This window comes from Eumetopias jubatus, unplaced genomic scaffold (genome assembly GCF_037043125.1).
Source record: "Eumetopias jubatus isolate StellerSeaLion01/CBP00866 unplaced genomic scaffold, mEumJub1_p1.0 scaffold_2, whole genome shotgun sequence".
Lineage (NCBI taxonomy): Eukaryota > Metazoa > Chordata > Mammalia > Carnivora > Otariidae > Eumetopias > Eumetopias jubatus.
The window spans coordinates 133,933,132-133,942,599 of NW_028274808.1; the positions used below are offsets into that span (position 1 = coordinate 133,933,132).

The window sequence follows — 9,468 nt, forward strand, 5'->3', positions numbered from 1 at the left end:
TGGCTCCTCGCTCAGCATGGAGTCTGCTTGAGATGCTCTCCTCCTATTCCTCTCCCTACTCACACTCTCTCTCTCTCTCTCAAAAATAAAAAATAATAAAAAATAAATAAAACACACGCACAAAAAACAAGTGTTTGTTAACCAGGAAAAAAAAAATAAAGGAAAGAACAGCAATAAACAAAACAATTACTTGTTATACACAATGACCATCTTTAAATACAAGTCATAATTATAATTTTATTCATTCATTAGATGTTTACTTAACACCTATTATTTGCAAAGCACTAAGGAAGACACTGTGGGGAATATAAAGATATTTAATATGCTGTCCTCTTCGAAGAGTTTATAATAAATAGGAATTATAACATAAGAGCATTATAACCCATAAGTTGGGACTAGATATGATAAATATCAGGTACATGGAAAGTGCACTGTATAAAGATTGCTTAGTCCCGGGGTGCCTGGGTGGCTCCGTCGTTAAGCGTCTGCCTTCGGCTCAGGTCATGATCCCAGGGTCCTGGGATCAAGCCCCGCATCGGGCTCCCTGCTCCGCGGGAAGCCTGCTTCTCCCTCTCCCACTCCCCCTGCTTGTGTTCCCTCTCTCGCTGTGTCTCTCTCTGTCAAAAAAAAAAAAAAAAGATTGCTTAGTCCCATATGTTTGGTATAAAACTCCCAGGTAAGTGGGAATAAAGCAAGTAAAAAGAAGACAGGGCCTGGAGGGAAGAAAAGTATAGTTCTGACTAAAAGGAATTCATGGAGGCAGAGGAAGGAGACGCCTGGCACAGAATTAGATAGCCTAAGGGCAAGGAAAAACAACTAACAGTATTAAAGTTTCAGCTGAATGCTAGGGGTTATGTGCATTACTACCTCAGATATATGTTTTAAATGATGAAGTCATTTAATGATGCAATAATAGGAGGCATTTGCTCTAATGAATTTATGACTTGGTAGTTTGGCCAAGGTGGGAATAAGAAAATCAGGGAAGAAAGATAGCCTTGCTTAGGAACTGAGACCAGAAGTAAACCTAGGGAGTTGTTGAAAGGATATCTGATACAAGAGGGTACCAAGGAAGAAACAGATGAAATTGAGCATGGACCATGAATGCTCCAGACAGTAGACTGGCTGCTGTATCTGGCATTGGGGTAAGGGCAAGTCCTCACAGAATGATGTCTTGGAAGTGCATGGCCTCTACACCTTTAAGCAAAGGGAAACATCTATTTCTACAGTCTGTTGGGTCTCAAGATGAAGGTTCTAAATGCATTCCTCTAATATCCTCTAATTTGCTGGGAGAAGGGCAATGAGCCCGTTCAGAGTAGCTAGGATGGGGATATGCTAGGGCAAGAGCAAGGTTTGATGAGGAGAGTGCAGAGAAGGGAGAAATTACTTCCAATCATTCAAATCAATGAAGGCTGTGGGTTTCAGGCGCATGTGAGCTGGACCTTAAGCCCTTAGACTGCAGCAGATAAAGGGGTAATAGCAGCAGGTAAACACAGGGCATATTGAGGGAATAATGAGGAGTTTAATTTGACCACAGCAGAGACTATATTTGGGAAAGTAGAATCATATGAAACTAGAAAGGTAGGTCATATTATAGAGAACATTGCCTTCCCCTTTCACTTATTGAAAACTTACCAAGTGCCAAGAATTTACATACATTAGCTCATTTACTCTTCACAACAAACACAAGAAGCTGTTATCCTTGTGCCTATTTTCCAAAAGTACAAAATGAACCTCAGAGAAACTATATAACTCACCCCAGGTAATCCACCTAGCAAGAACTCAGCTCAGAAACAAATTCAAGGAAAGAAGCAAATCAAGAAAAAGAGCTTAAAATCTGTTGCCACTTTCCAAGAAAGAGATTACTGGGGCGGACTTAAATTAATTCTGCAGATATGCAAATCTCAAAGGTTTGTCTGGAAGACTTGGCAGAGATAGAATGGATATGGCCTGGTGACTGATTCTGTGAAGGAATTAAGAAGGGAAACAAAGGAAGATAAAGGAGAAATAATAGCCAAATAAAACCAACATTATCAAATGTTATTGCACTGTGTTCTTGTGTGTTTATACCCACACATAAATACATAATTCTGCAAATAGACATATAGAGTGCCTTTTAATAGGGAAAAAAATGGAACCTGATCTTTATAAAAGGAGAATCTTTATGGATTCAGCTTTACATGTATTGTCTCTAGAAATAAATATTTGTAGTAAAAATCTATTATACTCTTCATCTATAACATAGATGGGAGTTCTGCCCTCATCACTAACAATATTGTAAACTAAATTCCCACCAACCTAAGCAGTTTAATATATATTGAGAAATAGGGAATTGTCTCTTAAACCTACAGGTTAACTGTTTTCTTCTGTGCTTTTATTTGTGCTTGCTTCCATAAAATGGAAAGTAACTAAAATAAACTACCATATCCTAGCGAAATCTTAGTCAATGTAAGCTGGTGGACAGCGGCACCAGAAGAGGATGGCAGCCATTATCTAATCACCATGTAAATTCAGTACCAATGAAGCTCGGGAGCTTGGAAATTTGGAGAGCTACTAGATAGACATAAAATATTTGTGACATGAACTAACAAACAAATTAGCAATTTAATGATTTTGACCATATGGTCATTGACATATCCAAATGTGCCAGGCTTTATGGCAATTAACTGAAACTCTACACTAAGAACACAATAATGTAACACACATACAAATGAAGGGACGATTATGTTTATTCATATGGATATATGTATTTTATAAGCAGAGTAGCAGCTATCAAAATGTTGTGATTTGCTGGGTCCTGAAAAGTCACGTGACTCAAGTAGCTCCCCTACTGGCCTGCTAACCATTAATAAATTTCTTCCTTACTGGTTTTCTTGCTGGTTTATCTTATAAACTCATTTAAGGAAATAATTTAAATAAAGCAATTGTTCATTGCACTAGAAATTCTAAGGGAAAAAACCAATGCACTCTGATAGGGTATTAAAACATTTTAGTTATAGTAGTATGAGAATATCTCTGAGGGAGAGGCTTCTGAGCTAAGACCTAGAAAATAAGAGGGAGGCTATCATATGCAGAAATGATGGAAAAGCCTCGTAGGCAAAAGGAACATCAGGCTTAAAATCTGAAGGAATGAAAGAAGGCCTTGAACACAAGAGTGTTTAATGTAGGTCGGGAGCTAAGAATGGAAAGATAGTTCTGGAAAATATCAAGGAAGGCCCGCATGACCAATAATTGTTTTGCCTTCTCCCTGGCTTGAACTTCAACATGCAGCCAAGTCTTTACCCCATAACATTCCCCTAAGTCTTCTGCTTGCTTTCAAACTTTTTTAACTCCAGTGCGTCTTCGCAGCTTCTGAATATTACCAGATCTCCCAGCGTGTCCCAACAGTTCACACCTTGTGCTAAATTACTTAGAGTCAACTCAGCATCACCCCCCTCCCTCTTTTAAAATTTTCTTTGACTGCAGAGAGAAAGCTGGAAACTCTATTTCCCAGAATCCTCTTCCCTTCAGACTCTGTCACTCACTGAGACTGGGAGAAAGGAGAGGCCATTATTCTCCAAAGTCAGGTTCAACCAGATGTTCTGAGATTTCCAAGCAGGTCCCTGGCAATCTCTTGAGATGTACTCATTTCCATGCTTCATGCTAAGACGGTCAGTGGCAACTTCCCTGACTTTGCTCTCCAGCTCTTCCAACATTGCAGGAACCTTAAGTTCCGTATCCTAGGGCCCTTCAAATTTGGGCAATAGAGAGTGGCTTGTATATTTGATACCAGAAAACAGAAGCTCAAAAGATAGGAATGTGGAATCAAACCTATGGCCTGATTAGATTTGAAGGCAGTAATTATTTCACTGTCAGTAAAAAATGGCATGATGATAATTCATGGTATGATGGGGCAAAAGTTACAGAACATATCAAGTTTAATTGCCTGGAATCAAGTCTGAGTTTCAGAGAAGTAAATACATTGATACAGGCACCCTGAGTAAATAATTCTGGGGTCAGTGTTTTAGCTTGAGTGGCTAAAAGTGTTTCTAACGGTTCACTTAGTTCATTTGGAATACAGACTCAACACTGGCCTGAATGAAATTCAAATGAAATTAAGCTGGTAGAAATTCTTTTTATAGTATACAGGAAGAAATCCAATGGCGGAGGGGATCTTGGAGGGGACTTATTACCTATGACCTCACCACCCACTAAATATGTCGCGGTGAGAATCTAAGGAACATTTCCTTCACTAAGATATTGACTGACCCATTGAAGCCATACATTTCTTCTCAAATTCTACTCCTTTGACAGCTATGGCACTATATTCCTCTGATTATTCCTTCCCAGTATTTCATCCTTATCCCTCCCTCCTCCACTGAGCCATAATATTGCTGTTCCAAGGGACTATTCCTGGTTCTCTTTTCTTCTCACTCTACTTGTCTCTGTATAATACTATCTATAAACATAGTTTCCCCTGCAAACCACATGCTGCTGATCCCCAAGCAAAGTTTCTGCCTCCTATCTCTCCACCTCCAGACCCATCTATCCTGCTGCTATTAAATTTATCTATTTCAGTGGTTCTCAGATATTTTCATGTCAGGAACTAAGCCCTTTACATTCTCAAAAATCATTAAGAATCCCAAAGAGCTCCTATTTATGCAGGTTATATCAATAGAGATTTACCATGTCAGAGATTAAAAATGAGAAATTTTTGAAATATTTATTTTAAATATTAATTTAGCTTATTTAATATTAAATAAAATATTGATTCATCTGAAAATAATAATAGATTCATTGTATGTTAGCATAAATAATGTTTTTATTTTTAAGGTCTTATTTATTTATTTGAGAGAGGGAGTACGAGCCGGGTGGGGGGTAGAGGGAGAGGAAGAAGCAGACTCTCCGCTGAGCAGGGAGTCGATGTTTTTATTTTTAAAAACTGTACCGTTTGGAATAAAAATAGTGAGAAGAATGACACTGTTTTACTTTTTGCACATTTTTTTAAGATTGATTTATTTATTTGAGAGAGAGAAAGAGTGAGCAGGGGGTAGGGGCAGAGGGAGAGACAGAGAAGCTCAAGCAGACTCCCTGCTGAGCCTGGAGCCCAAAGTGGGGCTTGATCTCATGACCCTGAGATCACACCTGAGCCAAAACCAAGATTTGGGTGCTTAACCTACTAAGCCATCCAGGTGCCCCCTTTTTTGCACATTTGTTAATATCTCACTGAATAGAAGACAGTTGGATTCTCATACCTGCTTCTTTCAATTTGCTGTGATATGTTACTGTTTTCATTGAAGTACATGAAATTCAGCCTCACACAGACAACTAGTTGAAAAATGGAGGGGTATTTGAACAGTCCTTTTAGATAACTGTAAATATATCTTTAATACTACACCAAAACTCAACAGGAAGTAAGTTCTTAAAAGTAGGTTGCGGGCGCCTGGGTGGCTCAGTTGGTTAAGCGACTGCCTTCGGCTCAGGTCATGATCCCGGAGTCCTGGGATCGAGTCCCGCATCGGGCTCCCCGCTCAGCGGGGAGTCTGCTTCTCCCTCTGACCCTCTCCTGTCTCATGCTCTCTCTTTCTGTCTCTCTCTCATTCTCTCTCCCTCTCAAATAAATGAATAAAATCTTTAAAAAAAAAAAAAAAGTAGGTTGCAATGTGAAATTTAAAATATCAATGTTTTCATAATTTTAATTTATATTAAAATCCATTGCTCTCAGAAGGTAGAAAGCTGGAAAGCTACTCCCATGTTAATAATGAGCAACTAAGTCAGATAAAATATAAAATCAAAACTCTTTTGATTCCATTAGATAGCTAAGTTCACAAGGCAACCAAATACCCTGAATTTTAAGTTAAAACTAGTTTCTCTAAGACAGACTACAGAAAGTGTCTTACTTGTAGCAGAGCATACATGAGAAAAAGAGGTGGCCACTACACAAATGGATAAGTAGAAATCAACTAAAAATTTTGAATTAATTATTAAGGGTCAATTGTGGACTACCATGTTATTCCAGAAGAGCTGGAGGCCTCAGACACAAGGCATATTTGCACTCATTTGAGAGCTCTTTTTCTCGGACTTCCTCTGAGTGTTCAAATGAAAGAATGGGGCAAGGCAGGAGACCGGGAAGAACCAACCTCAAGGGTACAGGACTGTAGAGGGTAGTCAGCTGCCACTGGGGTAATAGACATGAACTCCTGCTTCCCAGGACTCTTCTTTACTGAGAAGCAAAAGCCTTAAGCTACTAGAGATGGTGCCGTAATCATTATTTAACTCCCAGAGAACAGGCAATGACCCACTGCATTTGAGGGAAGGGTAGAAGGAAAACCTGTCTTCCCCGGGGAGGGGCAAGAAACCACCCTGGTTCCAGAAACCTATGCATATACAGAATACAGAAGTCTACTATTGCTAGGGCTAAGGGAGAAACTCCCACCCAAGATGAGCCACAGATATAAGACAGTTTATCTGCCACAGTGAAGAGGGGCAGGAAATGCCGAGAAAGGCCCTCCTCTGAGATCCAGGTATGCAATCCCTTCATAAGACTGAGGCTAAAGTAGGACAACAGAGAACCTCATCACCACCACCATAAACCTAGCACCGCCTATGTAACCAGCAAGAGCACAGAGAGATCCCTTCTGTAGCGCAGGAACGCAAGGACATCTGAAAGCTGAAGGTACAGCACAAACCCAGGAAAATCTCCTGGCACCCCAGCCCCCAGACTAAACTGCAGGCAAAATCAGCCCCATATCAGAGGAATTTGAAGACTGTGGTGCCCTGAAGATAACAAAGCAATGGCAAACACCAAACCCAGATCAACTCCTTCCTAAGTGGAATCAAGCCCCTACACGGAGTTCTGTGAAAAAGTGCTTATTTTCTTGCAAAAATACTATTTATCTCGGTCTCCCCTGTTCTATACAGTTCTGTATATCCAGCACTTAGTAAAAAAAACAAAAAACAAACCTACAAAACACACAAAAAGGGAAAACAATTCCTTTCCAAAAGATAAAAGAAAAATAAATCATTTTCAAAAGTTAAAACAAGTAACAGAACAAGAATCTGATGAACTACTACACAAGAGACTTTAAAATAACTATGGTAAATATGCTAAACGATCTAACAAAAGGTAAACAGCACATATGAATATACAAGCTCCAGCAGAGAAATGAAAACTCTAAGAATCAAATGGAAATATCTGAATTTATTTAAAAACACAGTATCAGAGATAATTCTAGTGAGAGGCTCATCAGTATACTTGACAAAGCTCATAAAAAAAAAATCGATGAACTGAAAATCTATTGGTCTATCTTGCATGATTTTGTAACATTACAGATTGGTCATTTAAAAACTAATGGTTCACTTAGTTATACAGATCTTCCACATGTTGGCACATTTTATTATAAAATAGCTTTTTGACCACATTTTTAATGTTACCACCAATCTCATTAGAGAAACCTCTAAGCATTGGGAAACCATCAGGCTGATGGTGATAAATACAAGCTCTCCAAAATTCTTATTTTTGCTTGAAAGCTTAAATTTTATCACTAGCAACAAATACTATCAGTTATTTTTCTCAAAGTAACAGTTCATTCATTTGCAAGAACATAACGGCCAAAGACCCAATTCTGAATAAACATAGCTTTTCTGTCAGTTTCACTTTTAAATAAAAATAATATTCTGTGAAAACAAGTAGTTATGAGTTCAGCTCGTAACTCATAGACAAGTTATCATCCTCCAGGCAAACTTTGTAATTCACTATGCATATTTCCCATTTCACCAAGTGGAGTATAAAAAGATATTTCTAAGGAGGAACTCCTATCTATTAAATACTAAAAAAGAGCATTGAGGAAAAAGAGAAATATTTTAGCAATTGAACTGTATGCAAAATGTTTAGAGCTAGAAGCGTACAGGTTTACATAAGTTGGTTTCCTATTAAGTAATTTGAACTAACTTCCCTGCCATCATATTGCAATCATATATGTTTTTTTAAGATTTTATTTATGTATTTGTGCTAGAGAGCACAAGTGGGGAAGGGAGAAAGAATCTGAAGCAGATTCTGCACCAAGCACAGAGCCCAAGGCGGGCTCAATCCCATGACCTGAGCCGAAACCAAGAGTCAAGATGCTTAACCGACTGAGCCACCCAGGCGTACCTCACAATCATATTTTTTTCATAACCTGTTATTTCTATCACAACAGACCCATTTGCTTAATTGTTATTCAGTTTTAGTTCATAAAAAGTAAATAAAATGTGTATTAATTTAAAAAAGACATGTACCAAAGGATCAAAATCTAATAAAATTAATAATTTTTGTGCTTCGTCAAGGACACTTTTAAGTAATACTGGGCATTTTTTTAAACTGCAAGTGCATGGCAATAAAGACTACAATATCCACAGTCCTGCAGCTTGGCACCATTGCCTTATTCATGCTAAGGCACCAATAATTTTACCCACAATTGCTCTTCCACTATCAGTGCAAATGTCAACACAGTTAAAAAGGCAATAATGTCTTTTTCCTTTTCCCCTGAGGTATTTTATTTGCACACACATATTACATCCCTAGAAAAAGAATTCCAGGATTTTCCCTCCTGTGTGTTTTCGTCTTGCTTCCTCATGGCCCATGACACCAGCTGAGGTTTTCAGTACAGTGAAACAAAACTGGCAGGTCTGGAGCAGATTAGTCTCCATTATTCTAGATCTTTGAGTTGCACATCAAATCTGGGGCTGACGCTTGATATTTGTTTAACCTACCTGTGAGGTTCACAACAATTTTCTCCACTCTGTGATCATCAACGATTTCTAATTTGCCAATGTAACCATGCTTCACCATCACAGTTAGAAACCACACAGCGACTCGGGAGCATGTCCTAATGAGAACCTGGCGCTTGTCTCTCTTTTCAGCATGGTTAATGCTCTTGAGAGCAACTGCCAGGCCATTCATGCACACCATTATGGCAGCACAGAAAGATGGCGGAAAGAGGAATAATGTCTTACTATTATTATGAAAATGATTTTGACTTCATTGACCCTTTGAAAGGATCTTAGGGACTCCAGGCATTGACGGATCATACTTTGAAAATCACTGATCCATCCCAATTTTTCATATACTTCAAACTTAAATTGTACATATCTTGGTCAAAAATTCTTCCCCTAAAATTCAGTAATCCTCTTCCATTTCCCACTTTGAATAATTGCACCAAAATCCAGTTATTCATCAAAGTCTAGAAATAACAACAGAAATAACACTAGAAAATAATCTCTTTTGTCTTCCACTAACACCCATATTCATCTTGTCAACTTCTCCCAGTAAAGTGGCTTGCATTTATTTCATCTGTCACCCCAGTACACTTCTCCACTTTTATTGTCACAAGGTAGTTCCGTTGAATCTCGTCCATAACATTACTATAGTCTACTAACAATTACCCCTTCTTCCAGTCTTGCTCCACCCTCCTCCAAGATCAACTTTCCACACTGCCATCAAAATGATCCTTC

At 38.6% G+C, this 9,468-nt stretch overlaps 1 pseudogene; it reads right to left on the reverse strand.

Moving 5' to 3' along the window:
* Positions 1–8,535: 8,535 nt before the first annotated feature.
* Positions 8,536–8,926, reverse strand: LOC148164898 (small ribosomal subunit protein uS8 pseudogene; annotated as a pseudogene).
* Positions 8,927–9,468: the final 542 nt, after the last annotated feature.